Source organism: Rhyacophila brunnea, unplaced genomic scaffold (assembly GCF_057557595.1).
Source record: "Rhyacophila brunnea isolate RB1 unplaced genomic scaffold, BYU_Rbru_1.0 scaffold_22, whole genome shotgun sequence".
In the NCBI taxonomy this organism is placed as follows: Eukaryota; Metazoa; Arthropoda; class Insecta; order Trichoptera; family Rhyacophilidae; genus Rhyacophila; species Rhyacophila brunnea.
The window spans coordinates 31,793,283-31,810,696 of NW_028232882.1; the positions used below are offsets into that span (position 1 = coordinate 31,793,283).

The following is a 17,414-nucleotide window of genomic DNA, read 5'->3' on the forward strand; positions in this document are numbered from 1 at the left end:
ATTATAATTATATTACAGGCATTACATGCAAAAATATATAATTCTTGTCAATTACAAGGCACAATCTGTTCTGGAGAGCCAGATAGAAGAATACTATCCTACTAAATTTAACATAATACGGAAGCTGCTAAATAAGTTATTTCTGCAAAAGAAGAAAGTCTTTCCAAATTAGATTTTATTATGACAAATTGATAGTTATACTTACCATTAAGTCATTATTTAAATAATTCCCTATGCTTGTTGAAATAATATGTACTTTCATAGTGATTATTTTAATACTTACCAATAATCATTTTTACTTCAATATTAAATAATTGGCACTATTTTAATAAAATACTTGCTATTTTTTTTATTAAAATACTTGCTGTTTTTGCATATAATATGTACTAACGAATAACTTGAAGCCGTTAATTATTAAGAACATCATTAAAAATTATACCAGAAGAGGTATGCCTATACCCATACAAGGCCGACTATATTCAGACCATGGCACCGAATCGCGAAATACAATGGTAGTGCATTCGAATTATGAGCAATAACTAACACTACCATCGAATTTCATAGTGTCGTGTCAGGGCCTGACTATCATAATATTTTGGACATTGAATCCATCACCATTATTATTTTTACATATTATGTCCACAACTAATAATAACTAGCGGTGCCAGTTGTCCCGCTAGACATTAAATTCGGGTTGGCGTCCTAACGACATAGTGGTCTATTTAAATATAATAATGAATAATACAACTAAAAATATTGATACGGCTTGATTACTCATTGTAGTATGTATTTAGGACTTTAGCACCGCTTTTGCTATGGGGTAAACTTTTACTCTAGTGTCAGTTTAACATGATTTTCTTTCCTCGAAGCAGCAGTCATTCTCAAGAAATGTTCGATTTAATACTCAAAAATGTTATATGATAATGTCCTAAATATAAACCTAGACGCCACTAAATTGATTAGATCATTGAGTTCTGTGCAATGATCATCATCATCATCAGGGGTGCGACAACCCGGTGTGGGTCCTGGCCTCCTCCAACAGCTCCCTCCACCTGTCCCTATCCAGTTTGGCCGCTTTCCAATTTGGTACCCACAAAATACGGCAGTCAATAGCAGCTCCATCCAACCAGCGAATCTTTGGCCTCCCTCTTCTTCTACGTCCTATTGGATTGCTGGACATCACTCTCTTTGCCGGTTCAGTGTCATTCATACGGTGCACATGAGCTAGCCATCGCAGTCTCCCAATCTTAATTGATTGAATTGCGCTGCAATCTTCGTACAGCCCGTAGAGCTCAGCATTATATCTTCTCCTCCAATGACATGCACATAACTGAGAAGAATGGAATCAGTATTGTGACGCCTTCGTCCAATAGTGAACTGATCCAGTTTGATAATGATATTCGGAATTATTTGGCTTCACCTATTATGTACCTATATCCCTTTGTATTTCCCTACATTGATCATTTTTCTATGATAGTATTGTCCGCCAGGTGGTGTCATACTACTTCAAACATATTTAAACTCCAATTATGACGAAATACATTAAAGCAATTAACAATTTACTTGATTATCTTAGTTATCGCAGTGATTTAAAACACAGACATAAATAATGAATAATTAATCTGGGGTATTTTAGGCACTTGGATATTATGTTAAATGCTTGTAATTAACATTCATCTTTCTAGATAAACATTCAATATAATCATTTAGTAATGGGTGTTCGTCACTGATTGAATATAATAAATTATGATTATTATATTCCCCTTGGCTAGTATAGGAGCAGACATATTAAAGTATAATTTTGAATAAGTATTAGGTCAATAGGGATAATTAGTACGTTATGTTACTCGTATCATAATTAATAAATTACGGTACATATATGTCTAATTATTATTTTGTACAGTAATTGATACAACATTTCGGTCATTCTAATTGAATTCAGACAGTTTATTTATTTCAAAAAGACTATAGTGAACTTTAAAGCCTGTACACACACAATACATGTTGCCAGCAATCACCCAGGGAATACAAAATTAAAGGCAACTGACACCATATAGCAGTGGCGAAAACTCCATACTAGGCGAATATTTAAAACCTAAGTTAAGTAAGTTCTTAAGAAAAATAATTTTTGATTATTGTAACGCGTATTGTAAAAAAAACACATACACACATATAACAACCAGTGTCATTCTGTGATGTGAGATGGGCTTTTTGTTATTACACGTAAAATGACTTTTTGTATATTATGTAACCATTCATTTAGGAGCGCTGGATTCGTCCCATGGTACCGAGGACTGACTGCCCGACTCTTGTGATAACACAGTTTTCTATATCGATATATATTCTAGTGCCTATTGTCTTTTTTTCTAATATTATGTATAATTCAGGTGTGCTCCAAATTATGTATGGTCAATAACAAATGCTACGTTCTTCAATCTATGTATTATTCATTAAATAACAATAATTAACATATTTGTATAACATAATACTTTAGAAAGCTATGTATTTTAAGATGTCAGAATAGTCAAATGATAAATTGTGGACATTCAATGATGAATCATCTATCTGAATGTATTATGTGAAAGCGTTGCAGTTCCTAGATATTATCATACTTGATTATTACATGTTATAATGTTATTAAAATGAATATTTTTTGCCAAGGAATCGGCAATGAGTTAAGTTACTGAGCCGTGAACGGCTATGTAAGTAACTAGTCTACGACGGTTATTGCACTTGCTCATGACTACGATTATGTACGTAGTACATGATTGTATTATTAATAATTTATTATGCACATCTCTATCGGGGGACGACAAACTTTTGTCTATGACTATTACTTATTATTGTTTATGGTATTCTATTATCTAAAAGTTTAAGACGGTACCTCAGTGAAACGGAAAATAATTTTCAACTATAGGTGCGACGAAATTTTGGACTCGCTGGCAATCTGAGAGCGAACGTCGAGCTGTGAACACGTCAATTTGTTTCGTGATGGCGACGGGGGTATTAATTCTTAAATCGTGTAAAGATGACTAAAAAACGTTACCCATTTACTTTAAAAAGAAAACATGTCAATGAATATATTATTATTATTACTAATAGAACAATAAACAGAACATTAAATGGACGCATGTTGGATTTATATGACAAATTATATTTCGTTCGGCACGCATCATTTGCACAATCTTCGCATCGCCTAGCCACGACCATGCCGCAACTGAGGTATAGCCTTAAATAAGTTGAAATACTGTCGCAAGTTTTTTTTAAATTAGGGTTAGGCTAGGTCATCCAGTACAAAATATCCAAAAACAGGACGTGTCATCCTTAGAGGTTGTGATATCTCCACTTTATTTGATTCACGAGAATTTGAGATTGATTTTGTGGTTTCTCGAGATTGTCGAAAATATTATTTTTAATGATTTCGGGACTGAATCTTTAATTTTCATTGAACGACTGAAAAATTAAATGTCCCGAGTATTACCGAGAGAAGGAAGCCAGGGAAGGTCTATTGCGCGAGTTGCATTTAGCTATTACGGATTGAAATATGATAATAATAATGAAGTTTAACTTCCGTGGGATTTTTTAAAATATAAAAATAATAATTATAAATTCAATTAGAATTAGAACCATCATTCATGTACTCATTCACTTAGTGAAAAATTCTTAAATTCTTGAGAATCTCATTAATAATTTCTCGAGAAACGCGAATCAAATAATATGTTCATAATTTTTGGAGAAATCTCGATTACAGCCACTATTATTTATCAATTATAAATATAACGTGCATCCACCTTAAATGTCCTCCTTTTTATTAGACTAGAAAATTTTCAAATATGAACACGCCCGTTGGATACTTACTTGGCGTGTCCATTCATTAGCGGAAACATGTCATTTATCTCCAAAACATTGCAGCAGGTATCGCCCGAATGTTCGTTAAATGTTTTGGGTGGATTGTGCGAACACGAAACGCACATATTGATGATTTAATTCCATATAGAGCACAGGTTCTCAAACTTATTTCGACCACCGACCACTTTGAGATTTTAAAAAAATCTAGTGCCCCCCATATTTTTTAATTTACCTTTATACATTACCATCATTTGAGTATCTTAAAAACAGTTATTGCAAATATTATTTTTAACCATGCATTATTATTTGGATAGGATAGATAGGGTGTGACCCATATCCTATTTCTTAGATCAAATAATGTTTCAATGAGAGGAAATAAAACTCATACTTACTCATATTTAGAAGTATTTTTATTAACATTAAAAGAAGGCTTTGAATTTAAAACTTATCTAGTGTGTTATTTTAAGTAAAAATGTCCTGGAATCGTTCCTTAAAATCATCGTGGAGGTTCTTCAAGTGCTGACAGTAAATAAGCAAGTCATCGTTACTGAAGGATACTGCTGATAAATTGCGGAAGTTATTAAATTCATGTCCTTCCTTAACGCCCCCTAATATTCTTTGAGCCTTCTACTGCCCCTCTGAAAGCCTCCAGCGCCCACAAGGGGGCGTTATCGCCCACTTTGAGAAATACTGATATAGAGGGTCTTGAAAGAGAGATTATGTGTCGTCATTGATGAAGTAAAATTGTACAAATAAGATTTCATTCTCAAAATCCTAAAAAATCCGGGTGAAGTTTTCGAAAATGATAGGCTGGACGGACATGCATGTTAAAAGTCATTTAACATCATCGATTAGTTTTCGAAGGTATTTGAATTACGAATATGCAAATTTTGTTTTTGTTTCCGTTTACCAAAGAGCGGATTAGGCTTTTATGTGAAGTCGAAGACAGTGATCATTATTTGTCAAGTTTCTCAAAAATATATCTTACGAAAGGCGAAAGATTCCATACTAAGAGCATTAATACCATAATTCGTTACGGAAACAACTAAAAAAAACCTTATTCTAACCTAACCTCATAGCGTTTGAAATTTTTGCAAGAATCGTTGCAACTTTAAGACCTTAATATTTTTTCTAATGGAATTTAGCAATTGACAATGATATTTTACAGTTCAACAAGAAATCATTCGATTCGATTCGATTTCATGGCACACTGTAGAACAATTTCACTCTTTATTTTCTGAACTATTAAGAAAATACCTTTGTACATCAAATGGCATTCTTAATTAATTCAAACCCATGAACATGTGAGTTGTTTCCATATAGAACTAGGGTATCGAAATATAGTTTTTTAGACGTTACAAATATAAAGAACCCATGTTTGGACCTTGGATCACCCATCACACTAGTAACTTCGTAACGAATTCCATGTTTAAAACAATTTAAAATCAGATATTATTCTAATGGATTTAAGTGTTCTAGATACCATTCCGTTTAACTTTAACCGTTGACTTCATTAAATTCCTAGTATTGGCGATTTATTGATTATTATTTAATGATCTATTATTAGGGTTTGACGATGTATACGCCTATTCATTGTATTATTAATGATAGGGTTTTTTTACAAACACTTCAACTATTCATAATTTGTTGACTTACTAGGTGGGTGATAAAGTTGTGTACCTATTTTATTCTATTAATTTATTATATAAGTTAGAATTAATTGTATTCGTTGTCAGTGTGTATTTACCTTTTGGTGAGTGCACATAGTGCCTGAAAATGCCGAAAGGCGAAAACCGGGTCGCAAAAAACGACTCAATTGGAACATCAAGTAACTTCGGTCGATAGTATTAACATGGTAACATTTTATCTACAATAAAAAACGTACGCCATAAGTTGCCGACACCTCATCTCATTAAACTCATCACTGAACATTCTCTAATCGTAAAGTAATAAATCAATAAGCGAATGAATTTATTATTAAAAGTGCAGGCGGCTTACTTAGTTTGTTTTCTTTTGAATGATTTACATATTAATAGCAACTCATTGTCGTTTGATCAATCAATTAAAGAAGAAATACAATGGCCCTAGTGCAGCGGTAGCGCATCTACGGCACGCGTGAATTGTATATAAGTGGGATCGTTTTGGAAAACCCTAGACCACATGAACATTTTCGAATTTAAAATAGCACCTACCAACCCGATTTTTGAAATAAAATATGCAGAAAACTAAAATGGAAATGTTTATACTTTCGGATTCTGGAGAGGAATTTATTTACGGCGTAAAGGGTCTCATTTGTGTTATCTTTTAGGAAAAGTTCTTCGACGACTGTAAAAAGTAGAGTATCTATCTAATGCTGTGGTTAATTAATATTTTTTCCGGATAGTTAGTTCCTTTTGCTTGGCAAACCATCCATTATACAGAAAAAACAATTAAGTAAATGTCATATGAAAATACATGACATCAAAGTGTATAATATGTATGTAAGAACGATACGTGGACATATTACATAGCAAGCGTATATACTAAAAATATGTCGGATTTCGGAAGGAAAATGTGTTTTTAAGAGAGGTTTAAAAAATCACAAATTTAAGCCAGGAGGGGTATTATTTTAATTAACAACCAAATATATTTTAATACTGGTCCTGATGCATCAGTCAGAGTCAATACACAATTTTCAATGATAGGGAACTATATCAAGAGCACGAAACCACATCATTTTTTCAAATGTGCAATGGCGACTGGAGAAAATCGCTTTGACTCCTAACCACTACATCAGGCAATTTTTGACTGGACACGGTGGATACGCTGCACTTGTCACCCAACCAATAAAAAATGCAAATGTTTTGGGAAAGTCCGAAAATGTATAGGTACAGAAAGGGAAGAGGTACCCAAGTCAGTCCAACCAGCAGTTAGGTCCATCTGGCCGTCCGACTTGGTCGCCACAAAAGCCAACTTTATTGCTTACTGCAGACGTGAAGATCTCTTCACATAGTTTTACCTGTCAGTATTAAAATATTAAAAACACACTTGAGTACGTGGTAAGTCTTGGATATCTTCTACTGAGACATTCCCAGGCGTAAAAAACTGCTGATGCTTCACATCAGATCGTAGGGCCTCGTAATACGCTCGATTAAGACCGTGCGTGGTGTGGGGCAAGTTGATTTCAACGTGCCTATGTTTGTGTTGGCAACATCATACATCATACCCGAAAGATATCAACCAATGCATTTTATCATTCAAGAGAAGATTTCTTGAAGGTAATCATATCAATCCCTATCAGAAGACGAACGCCCTGGTTGAAGTATCTTAGAAACTGGTTTGTGCTCATTACTATATCATCCGATAACGGACATGGCTCAGAAATCAAAAGAAAGGAACAATATCTTTTTTATAATAATTATTGTTGTCTATGCCAATTTACGACATGCCGATATATTTTTTTTCGACCCTGTCCGATGCTAATAGTATTATATGGACCTCCGCAGAGTAGAGGTTTGTATTAACAGATTTTGTTTTTTACGAGAAATGGATGTCAGCCACTTGCTCAACCTATTAGGTCCATACCCTGACTCACACACACATTGAAAAACAATAATATATTTGTACTTGCCAGACCCAGGATTCGAACGTGGGACCCACGGCGTGATAGTCCAACGCTTAAGCCGCGCGGCCACCTTGCCTTGATATTTTACCGCGTTTTTATTAGCTCGTATTCTTGTGTGTCCGGTATAAATTTAGCCATTTTTAAGCAGAATTGAATTCATTTTCAGTTAATTCTGTTTTATATGGAAAGATATTATTGTTGGTTGCTAGCTAGGGGGTCCTAGCAACTAAATTATTAATATACACGTGCGTTACTATGGAAATAAATATGAAATGTCAAAATGACACTTCTGTATTCTATATTTATTCAGTATTTTTATCAAGTACAATAAAAAGTTTTTATTAATACATAGAATTGTTAAGTTTATATGATTCAACAGAAAATTAAAAAACGTGGTATATAAAAAGTTCTTTTTATATTGTTATTATTTTTAATTTAGAATTACATTTAAATTGACAGATAGATAAGTACGTATACATGAATATTAAAAAGTCATGTAAACAAAATGTTATGTAACAAGTCAAAATCATAATTACAAGAATACATGAAGAATTTCGTTAATAACTCAGTGAAAGTGAGAACAGAATTTAAATTGCCTTTTGACGGCGCTCGATGGTAGATAGTTTTATTTAACAAAATAATGACATAGTCCCATGAGTAAAAATATTTCGCTCGGAATCCGGATTACATTGGGCAAGATTATGAATGATGGCGGATAGAATGTTACGTGGATCCACTTCTGGGTTACACCTTCGCACACCGGTTAACTAATTTTATTAATTATTAATGTCAAAGTCTATTGTAATTTGTGATATTTCTTATTACGTATTTATTATTACCTGCGAACACTGCCAACATAAGATGCTGAAGAAATACTCTATGAAGGTGGAGCGGAAATATATGAAAATTAAGCTGGAATGTGGCAACTACAACAACTAAATAATGTTGGATATTTTATAAATAGAATAATTTTTTATCTATTATAGTTTGGTTTAGGCAGGGCTTAGTGAATTTTAAAGTAATTACAAGATAAAAAGGACTTTTTATCTACAACGTTTTTAAATTTGAATCATTTAAACTTGACTTGACTAGCTTAAAAGATCAAAAAAAAATATACTTGATAGAAATAATACTGAAATGTCATTTTGACATTTCATATTGATTTCATATGAATAATATTATAATAAATATATCAATAATAGTGAATTGGATTACGGATTTCTTCCGGTATTACTTTTCATACAAAACAGAATTAACTGAAAATGAATTCAATTCTACTTAAGGGGGGGCATGCTCGTCGAAGGTCAAAATTGAGTTTTTATTGTATTTTCAAACCATGATCCTGGACACTCCTTAAACGTTGTAGATAATCTATTTATATAATTTTGAAGCCTTATTATCCTTTATAGTTATTTTAAACATTTGATGACTGCATAAAGTATTTTTGTTACATAAAATAGTATTCTTTTAAACCTCTCGCTCTAATGTTTTAGAATATAGTCATATTTCGGTACATAACTGTGCAGTGGTGTTAAGATTTTTTACGTTTATTAATTTTTAAACGCATTTATGAAACCATTAGTATAATTTATTACGAGATAATTTTTGTAAAATATTCACGATAAAAAATTATATTGATAATCTCTGTGATCCCAAATTTGACAAGAATTAGGCATTTTATGCTTGAATGGTCAAAGACATAGCTTATAATAAATATCTTTAGAATCATCTTCAAATGTGTTAATCTTGCCGATTTTTTGAATAATAAAGTGCCTAATTCTTGTCAAATTAGCCTAGCAACAACAACTACAACTACAATCTAGCCTAGGGGCCCGGGCCCAGGAAGGGCCGGCGTGACGAGTCGACCAGATGAGTGAGATAAACACAGAACACAAACTTGCTCTAATAGCTAAAAAAGTCGCCTGCGGCGCTATTTTACTTCGATAGTTTTTAATAATTAAAATATTTGATAGTACGATGCAATTTTTAACTGTGTGCCGATACTCGACAACTCCATAATTCAAATGGATGTACATAATAAAAATATAAAAAAATCGCTAAAATACACCTTAATTTTACCGCGCACACACGGAAAACGCTAATGTAGCGCGTCACACTGCCTTTACCCTTAGTGATAGGTAGGGGGGGGCGCAAAACATCATAGCCTGGGGGCCCGCTTCAGGATGTGGGGGGCATGCCTTATAACTAAGAAAGTTTAATGTCTCCTATTTGTGTCGGATTTTAACAGCGTACCTCCCCGCCCTTCACCACTGATGTACCCTGATTTTACGCTAAGCATTAGTTACCCATTTCACTGACATGTCGATTATCATCATGGTGAAAGGTGTGAATGCATGTCGTAGCGCTTGTGATAGAAATATATTAAACCGTGATAATAACCACACAAGAATGAATGATCACTACTGCAGACTATTTATCGGCGGAATGATAAAACCGGAATGGCATTCCATTCCCCCACAACTCGAAATAAAACGCGGCTTGCACGAGTACCCACCGACTGACTGCACGGTTGCATAACACCTTCGACTCTGTACGAAAGATCTCTTAGCTAACGTCTCGTTGAATTGGCTGACTAAACGTGATGATTGGCGCAAACGAAGTCGAAGAAACTCGATTATCTGGACATAGACTATTCGTTTTGTACAGGACAACTTTATCGCAAACAAATATTACATCACAGTGGCAAAGGGTGGAGGTAGACTGTGGAGATCAAAAAAATGTGAATACCATTACTTAAATCATACATAATTTTAGATTTATCAATAAAGGCAGGGACGTCCCTAAACGGAATGCCTCCCGTAGACAGTGCCAAAATGCCGCCACATTTTTTTATGCAGTACTTTACATCATCCTTTCATGACTCCAATGTCTAAGAAATGTGTTGTATGGATACATTACTAACAATATATATACCACTAAATCTAACTTAAATGCCATCTCTGCTTCAATAGACAATATTGCGAGTCTATGATTTCAGATAGGTACATTTAAAAATACACTTGACAACTTCCAAAACTCGTGAGTGACTGGCAAACATATTTCGATACATTTTAAATTAGGTATGCACGTGTCATTGCTGTTCACCAAGAATGTGACGTTCAAGGACAACTGAAGTAAACTAGACATCGTGAACCCAACAAGAAAATCCTTTTAAAACTTTTATACCTAGTACATAATTAATACATTTTATTTCCAACCAGTGAGCTGAATTTTTTAATGGAAAGATATTTCCGTTATTACTAAGTTTAGGTAGCTATTTCTATATATACCTAGTGATTTTCCTTGATTTTCCGCCCTTTGGGTAACTGCCGCCCCCAGGCGACGCTCAATCTGCCTACCCCAACGGGACTTCACTGAATAAAGGTATAAACTATTTCTTTTAACCAATGAATAAGATGCAAGATCTCAAAATGTAACATTCTATATTATACTGAATAAGGAATTAATTATTGATACCTGCCTTAATTTAATATAAGTACTAAAACCGATAGCCAACATTATAACGCAATTCGATAAGCATTTCATGTAACAACTACTAGTTAAAATTGTCGTGGTTCAGTAAGATTCCCGTAGCTTAATTGGAAAAGCATACTAGCGCGAATCCAGCAGATACAAGTTCAAGCCCGTCGGGTGTCGTATTTTTTTTTTTCTACAAAATGATTTTTTCTAGTGTGTATCCATATTTAATTAGTTTCAATTGAATTTTAGAAACTAACTAACACCATATGTATTTTGTATTCTTAGTTCAATGAAAACAAATACGTATGACTGATAAAGTTTAGTCTCCACAATTAATGTCGGATATCCGCAGCCTACCTCCACACTTCGCATCTGAATCGTCACGTATTTCCGCTTATTGATTGTAAAATTTCATATCACACGAAAGATCGGCGCGATTTCGACTTAACTTAGTTGCAGTTTTATAAACCGAGGATCTGACAGGTGTGGAGGCCCCTTGCAAAGATGATGCATATGCAATAATCCACATTGGGCGTACTATATCGAGATAATGTCTACATCTGTATGCCGACTAAAATCTAGAAAGGCTTTCTGGGTGGCAGTAGAGAAGCTGGTTTGGAATTTTGACGACGTGTATGGCAATTATCTGGGGTAAAAAACTAAGTACCCCGTTGTTATCCCACAGTGTATTTGAAAATAATCTTTAACTAGCACTACCATCGTAATTCTAAATTCAGTGCCAGGGCCTATATTATATCGTCGGTGTTTTGTAAAAAAGGCGAATTAACCAAAATGCTATTTTACAAGAGGATTTTTAACATTTGACATTTATTTATTAATTACCTGTGGATGATTATACTTAAATGTTTATAATAAAGCTTAGAAAGAATACTGTCTTCATAATAGACATTACATATAATATAATGTTTTAAAAGGCCTAATATGTCACAGTCGCTTTTTATCCGTAACACAAGTGGATATTCGCCCTTACAATAAATTATCGTTTTTAAGCAATGACATTAATACAGTAGCTAGCAAGTAAATTCGCGCATTCGCATGTACCTATAGGTAGACGTCACGCAATTTCCATTATGCGATATCACTCATCGGGAATTTATAGCAATATGACCTTTATTGTAATAGCGTTAGAGCAGTGTTTCTAACGTCAATGTTCATTTGAGCGAATCCGTTCGAACCGAACCATTCGGCAGACCCAACAAAAAGTATCAGGAAATTATAGCAATATCACCTTTATTGTAATGGCGTTAGAACAGATTATGCCATTCGGCAGACCCGACAATAAAGTGAGTGTCATTTTTTTTCCCAGATGATTCGTCCATATTAATGTCATTGTTTTTAAGTACTTTCCTGTGGAGATACAAATTCGCCATACACAACAAACGTGTTACTTAAACATACATATTGTTTTTTCATTAAAATCTCAATTGCGCCAAAATGGTTAATTCGCCCTCTTTACAGAACAACGACGATGTAATCGGACATGATTTACAAATTTCTCCCACGGATTCCACACTGCCGACCTCCGATGTATTGGATCAAAAATTATTAACTAGGAAGGTAGGTACACACTTAGGTTATGAGTTATGACTACATCTTCATATTTTTTTTTAAGAAAACAATATATAATATATAAATAAATAAACAAAAATAATACAATATCCAATATACAAAAGAGGTAACTACCGTCTTTGCCTCTGCATATTTACCGATCTCAACAGCAATGGCGTCATAATCGAGTTGATTGTTTTTTACTTTTCATTCGATAAGTTGACTCACGATTTGGTAAATAATATCTATGACATTGAAGGCTAACCTGGGGAACACGATGCCATTTACATGTAGACAAGCGAGACAAGCAAATTATTAATTATTGTCATTCACAAGTTTTAATTTAATACAATCATTGGAAATTAAAAATAACCATCAACATAATATTGCTTGTACTAGTCACTTGTCTATCGTATCTTTATAGCTCTATGAATTCCTGTTTTCTTTTATAACGATATCTAGTTATTGTATATTTAGTGGAAAAAAGCGGCAAACAAATTTTAAAATTGCGGATATACTGGATTATTTGATAGGTTAGACTAGGTTATGGTGTTATAACCTCGCATTTTTGAGCATATCTTTGTATTCTTATCAAGTATTAATAAGTGTGACCCATTATAAATATTTAGGTACATGGGTCAATGAGAAATGGGACCAGTCTCAGGAAATAAAAACTAGAATTGAGTGGCTTTCTCAAAACGAGACGCCTCCTTACCAATCGAGACATTAACCTAGGTCTGAGACTGCGTATGGTACGTTGTTATGTTCTCTAAATTCTTTTCTATGGCATGGAAGTTAGGATGCTAAACCAAGAGATGTCACGGAGACTTGAAGCTTTCGAGATGTGGCTGTATAGACGCATCCTCAAAATTCCTTGGACTGACCGGGTGACAAATGTTTAAGTTCTCAATCGAATGGGGAAGGACCGAGAAGTTCTACTTAGTATCAAAACCAGGAAACTACAGTACCTCGGCCACATCATGAGAGGACAAAAGTACAGCATTCCCCAACTTGTCATTCAAGGAAAGATCAATGGTAAGCGTAGCAGAGGACGGCGCCGCATTTCGTGGCTTAAGAACCTCCGTGATTGGTACGAGTGCAGCTTCACTGAACTGTTCCAGGTAGCAGACGACAAATCTAAGATCGCCTTGATGATGGTCGACCTCCGCTATGGGATGGCACAATAAGATTAATAAGCAGCATAATGAATGTCTGCAAATTTATTTGATAAAGATTTGCCTTATCGCACCATTGTTCTTATCAATCTAAACGACTGGAATGCAATGCATCTTTAATCGCTCAAATTTATTTATTTGACATATTGTGGACATTACGAATTAAAAGTTTAAGACGTTCACAACATGACATGAAACAGTATTATAAAGAAGAAAGAAAAAAGAAATGTAATAAAAATGAAAATATAAAAAGAAAACATAATATAAACATACAAACGCAGTGAAAATACAATTATACATATAGTAGTTCAAAGAAGTACACCGAGTTAGCTAAGGAGATTTTAACAATTTATAAAATAGCGTCCACTTAAACTCACCTCACGCAAATGGAATATATCAACACCCGAAGCAATTTGGTTGAACATAGCTATCGCCCTCCCAATTGGCATTACCAGTGGCAGGTTGGTTCTGCACCTTGGGAGAATAAACAACTGATGCTCCCTAATTTTTAAGGTATTTCAAATTTCCTTCTAACGGATATAGGTATCCACTTTTCCTACCAAACTAAAAATGTCTGAGAATGCCAGGCGTTATATTATTTATATGTTTGTTTTATATATACCTAATCAAAATAGCTTTTCAATTTAGTTTTAACACAACCTTAAAGAAGAGCGCATCGATTGCATTCAATCACTGTATCGAAACAGATTATCAACAAGTTATTGTCTAAAACATAATCAATTATTGAACATTATATAATTCAGAAAAACACTTTCTGAGAGAGTATATTATAACCAATATAAAAAATCTTTTTTGAAAAAAGTAAGCCACCCGGCCGGGAATCGAACCCTGCATCTCCTACGGGTAAACGCCCCAACCGACGCATTTTATCCAATATGCTACAGTGTGACATACTAATAGCGACAAATTTAAATTATTGGTCATTTGAATACCTACTCATTAGAGTTCAGGTAATTCTATTGGAAAAGCGAATGAAAATACGGCTCTCTACTAGATTGAAGAAGAAAACCATATTATTTTACATTCATTCAAATACTTTGTGTTTTTTTTTTCGAACCTGTGAGGAATCCGTACCTTTGTGTGCGCCTTGTGTTACCTCAAGTAATTGTAATAGTAATTGAAAATCAGTTATCTAGAGTCTAATATCAACATTACCAATAATTAATTATTGTTGAAAGAGCTTTACGTCATAGCGTGGTAAACATCATAAAACATACCAAAAGGTTTACCATTTCTGATAGAGATAGATCAGGTAGATATTTCGATATTTACAACACTTCCATGATTGCCGTGAGATCAATCTCATTTCATAAACTCTGATAAAGTATGTGTTTTAAGCATTAATACCTCATAGTATTGTCAGTGGCTATGCATACAAATTCCCGTCAGTCATATGCAAGTGAATGGTAATATTTAGATACCTACAGCACAGCAGACTAGCCTGAGAAAATTACCGGGCACGAGTACCAGTTGGGTAATATTATTTCCGTCTTATACGGGATGTAAATGCGAACAGTACGCAATGTTGACATGTGGCACTAAATAATTGAGTGAATTACTGGATGGTAGTGCAAGTTAAGCATCTATTCTATACACAAGACTGCTATAGGCCGCTATCGGCAGCTATCGAGGGTAGTTTTTCATTTTTTATATCGAAGTATTAGCACTTATTGTAACAATTACAATAAGTTAGCCGTCTAAAACTCTAAACAGTCAAAACTGTCTATCTCGCTCTAAAATTGAACACAGCCAAAAGAGGTGCTGTTAAAACATACCTACCATTTATTGTAACAATTACTACTAATTTCTTGTAATTGATACAATAAGTGCTAATACTTCGATACAAAAAAATGAAAAACTGCCCTCTATACCTGTCGATAGTGACCTATTATAGCAGTCTTGTGTATAGAATACATGCGCTGGTCGCAATAATTAAAGATTTTCGATTGCATGTTTCGTTATAATTATTAACATAGCTGCTACACCGGGTAGAGGAAGAGAGTCGCAAATAGTGGTTGTCGATCGGGCTAACCTTCTACCAACATCAAGTATACTCCAAACTCTAGATACAGTGGATGAGGTTGTATATCTGTGGACCATCAGTGGAAAAGGCGGATGTGAAGCGGAAATAAGAAGGCGCACACAGATTGCAAAAAATGCGATGACACGTCTTACCACTATATGGAAGGATCGAGGAATTTCAATTGCCATGAAAATGACGCTTGTGCGACTATTAGTTATATCAAATTTGTTGTACGGTGTCGAGCCATGGATCCCGAGGGCAAGGGATCGGAAGACAATTGATGACTTCGAGATGTGGTGTTGGTGACGAATGCTTCGTATTTCTTCGGCAGAGCAAAGGACGAATCAGTCGACCATCACGAGACTATAGGTAAAGGAACGACCCTCTACAACAGGGATGGGCATAATGAGGTCAACGAGAGCATTCTGGATTTTCATATACCTATAGGTATGTTACGCCGAATGTGTGTTGCCCATTTCATGTAATAGTCAATTTCGCACATTCGGCGTAACATATATAAAGAGCCACACAGTTTTCAAAGTCATGTATGTTTATGTTTTCAATTAATTTATTATTAATGTTATTATAGTCATCAAAATACGATGAAGCTATAAGCAGTACCTATATTATAAAATACCCAACAAATTAATAAAGAATATAGCTAAAATCTCTAGTAACTATATTATATTAGGTTATGTATCTACCTACATTATGTCCCGTCTAACGCGATTTGGCAGAATATGTTATGACAGCTTGAACTTTTGAGTTTTAAAACACCCGTCCTCGATCGATCGATTGTATTAAATTAGCATAATTATTATTCGTGTGTATGTATTTGAATTGTATCTATGAATGCTTTCAATATATCTCTTTATTCTACATATTCACTAACTAAAAATAATGGCTTGGATGAAAGTCTAGTAAGAACAAATTCCCGAAAAATATTAGGTCACACGTAATAGTAATACAGATTTGTGTCATGATTCATGATGACTTTCCAATAATATACCTATTTACAGCTTAATTGTAGATGTTATTATGTATTTATAGAAAGTGTTACCAGTAACAATTATTATTATATGTAATAAAATAATATGAATACGTCTTTATGGTTAGAAGAGCTTTCACATCGATTAAGGTTAATTATTTCAATACATAATAAAGAGTTTAATTTGCTTTCACGTTGCTGCGGGTCTATAGGGTAGGAAAATATCGAATAATTAACACTTATTGTAACAATTACAATAGTTAACCGTCTGAACTATCAAAACTGTCCATCTCGGTCTAAAATTTATCAAGCGACCGCTAAAGTGATAAAGTGATAAATATTATCAAACTTAGGGTAGGTTTGTATCAAAGTATTAGCACTTATTGTAACAATTACAATAAGTTGGTTGTAATTGTTGCAATAAATGCTATATTTTAATAGCACCTATCTTGCTGCCGTTAAAATATAGCGCTTATTGCAAAAATTACAACCGACTTCTTGTAATTGTTACAATAAGTGCTAATACTTTGATACAAACCTACTATAATTTTGATAATATTTATCACGTTATCACTTTAGCGGTCGATACGTATAGAATAGACCCACAGGGACCACGATGCTTAGGCCGCGCTGCCATCGTGGGCGTGGGGACATACTTACTAGGTTTTAATTTACCTACATACTTAGAATATCAACTTCAATAAT

The 17,414-nt window shown here is 34.1% G+C and overlaps 1 protein-coding gene across 1 annotated transcript in view; it reads right to left on the bottom strand.

Moving 5' to 3' along the window:
• The window catches only part of Myo10A (unconventional myosin 10A), a 257,780-nt gene that overhangs the window by 239,484 nt on the left and 882 nt on the right, over positions 1 to 17,414 (bottom strand). The window lies entirely within an intron of this gene.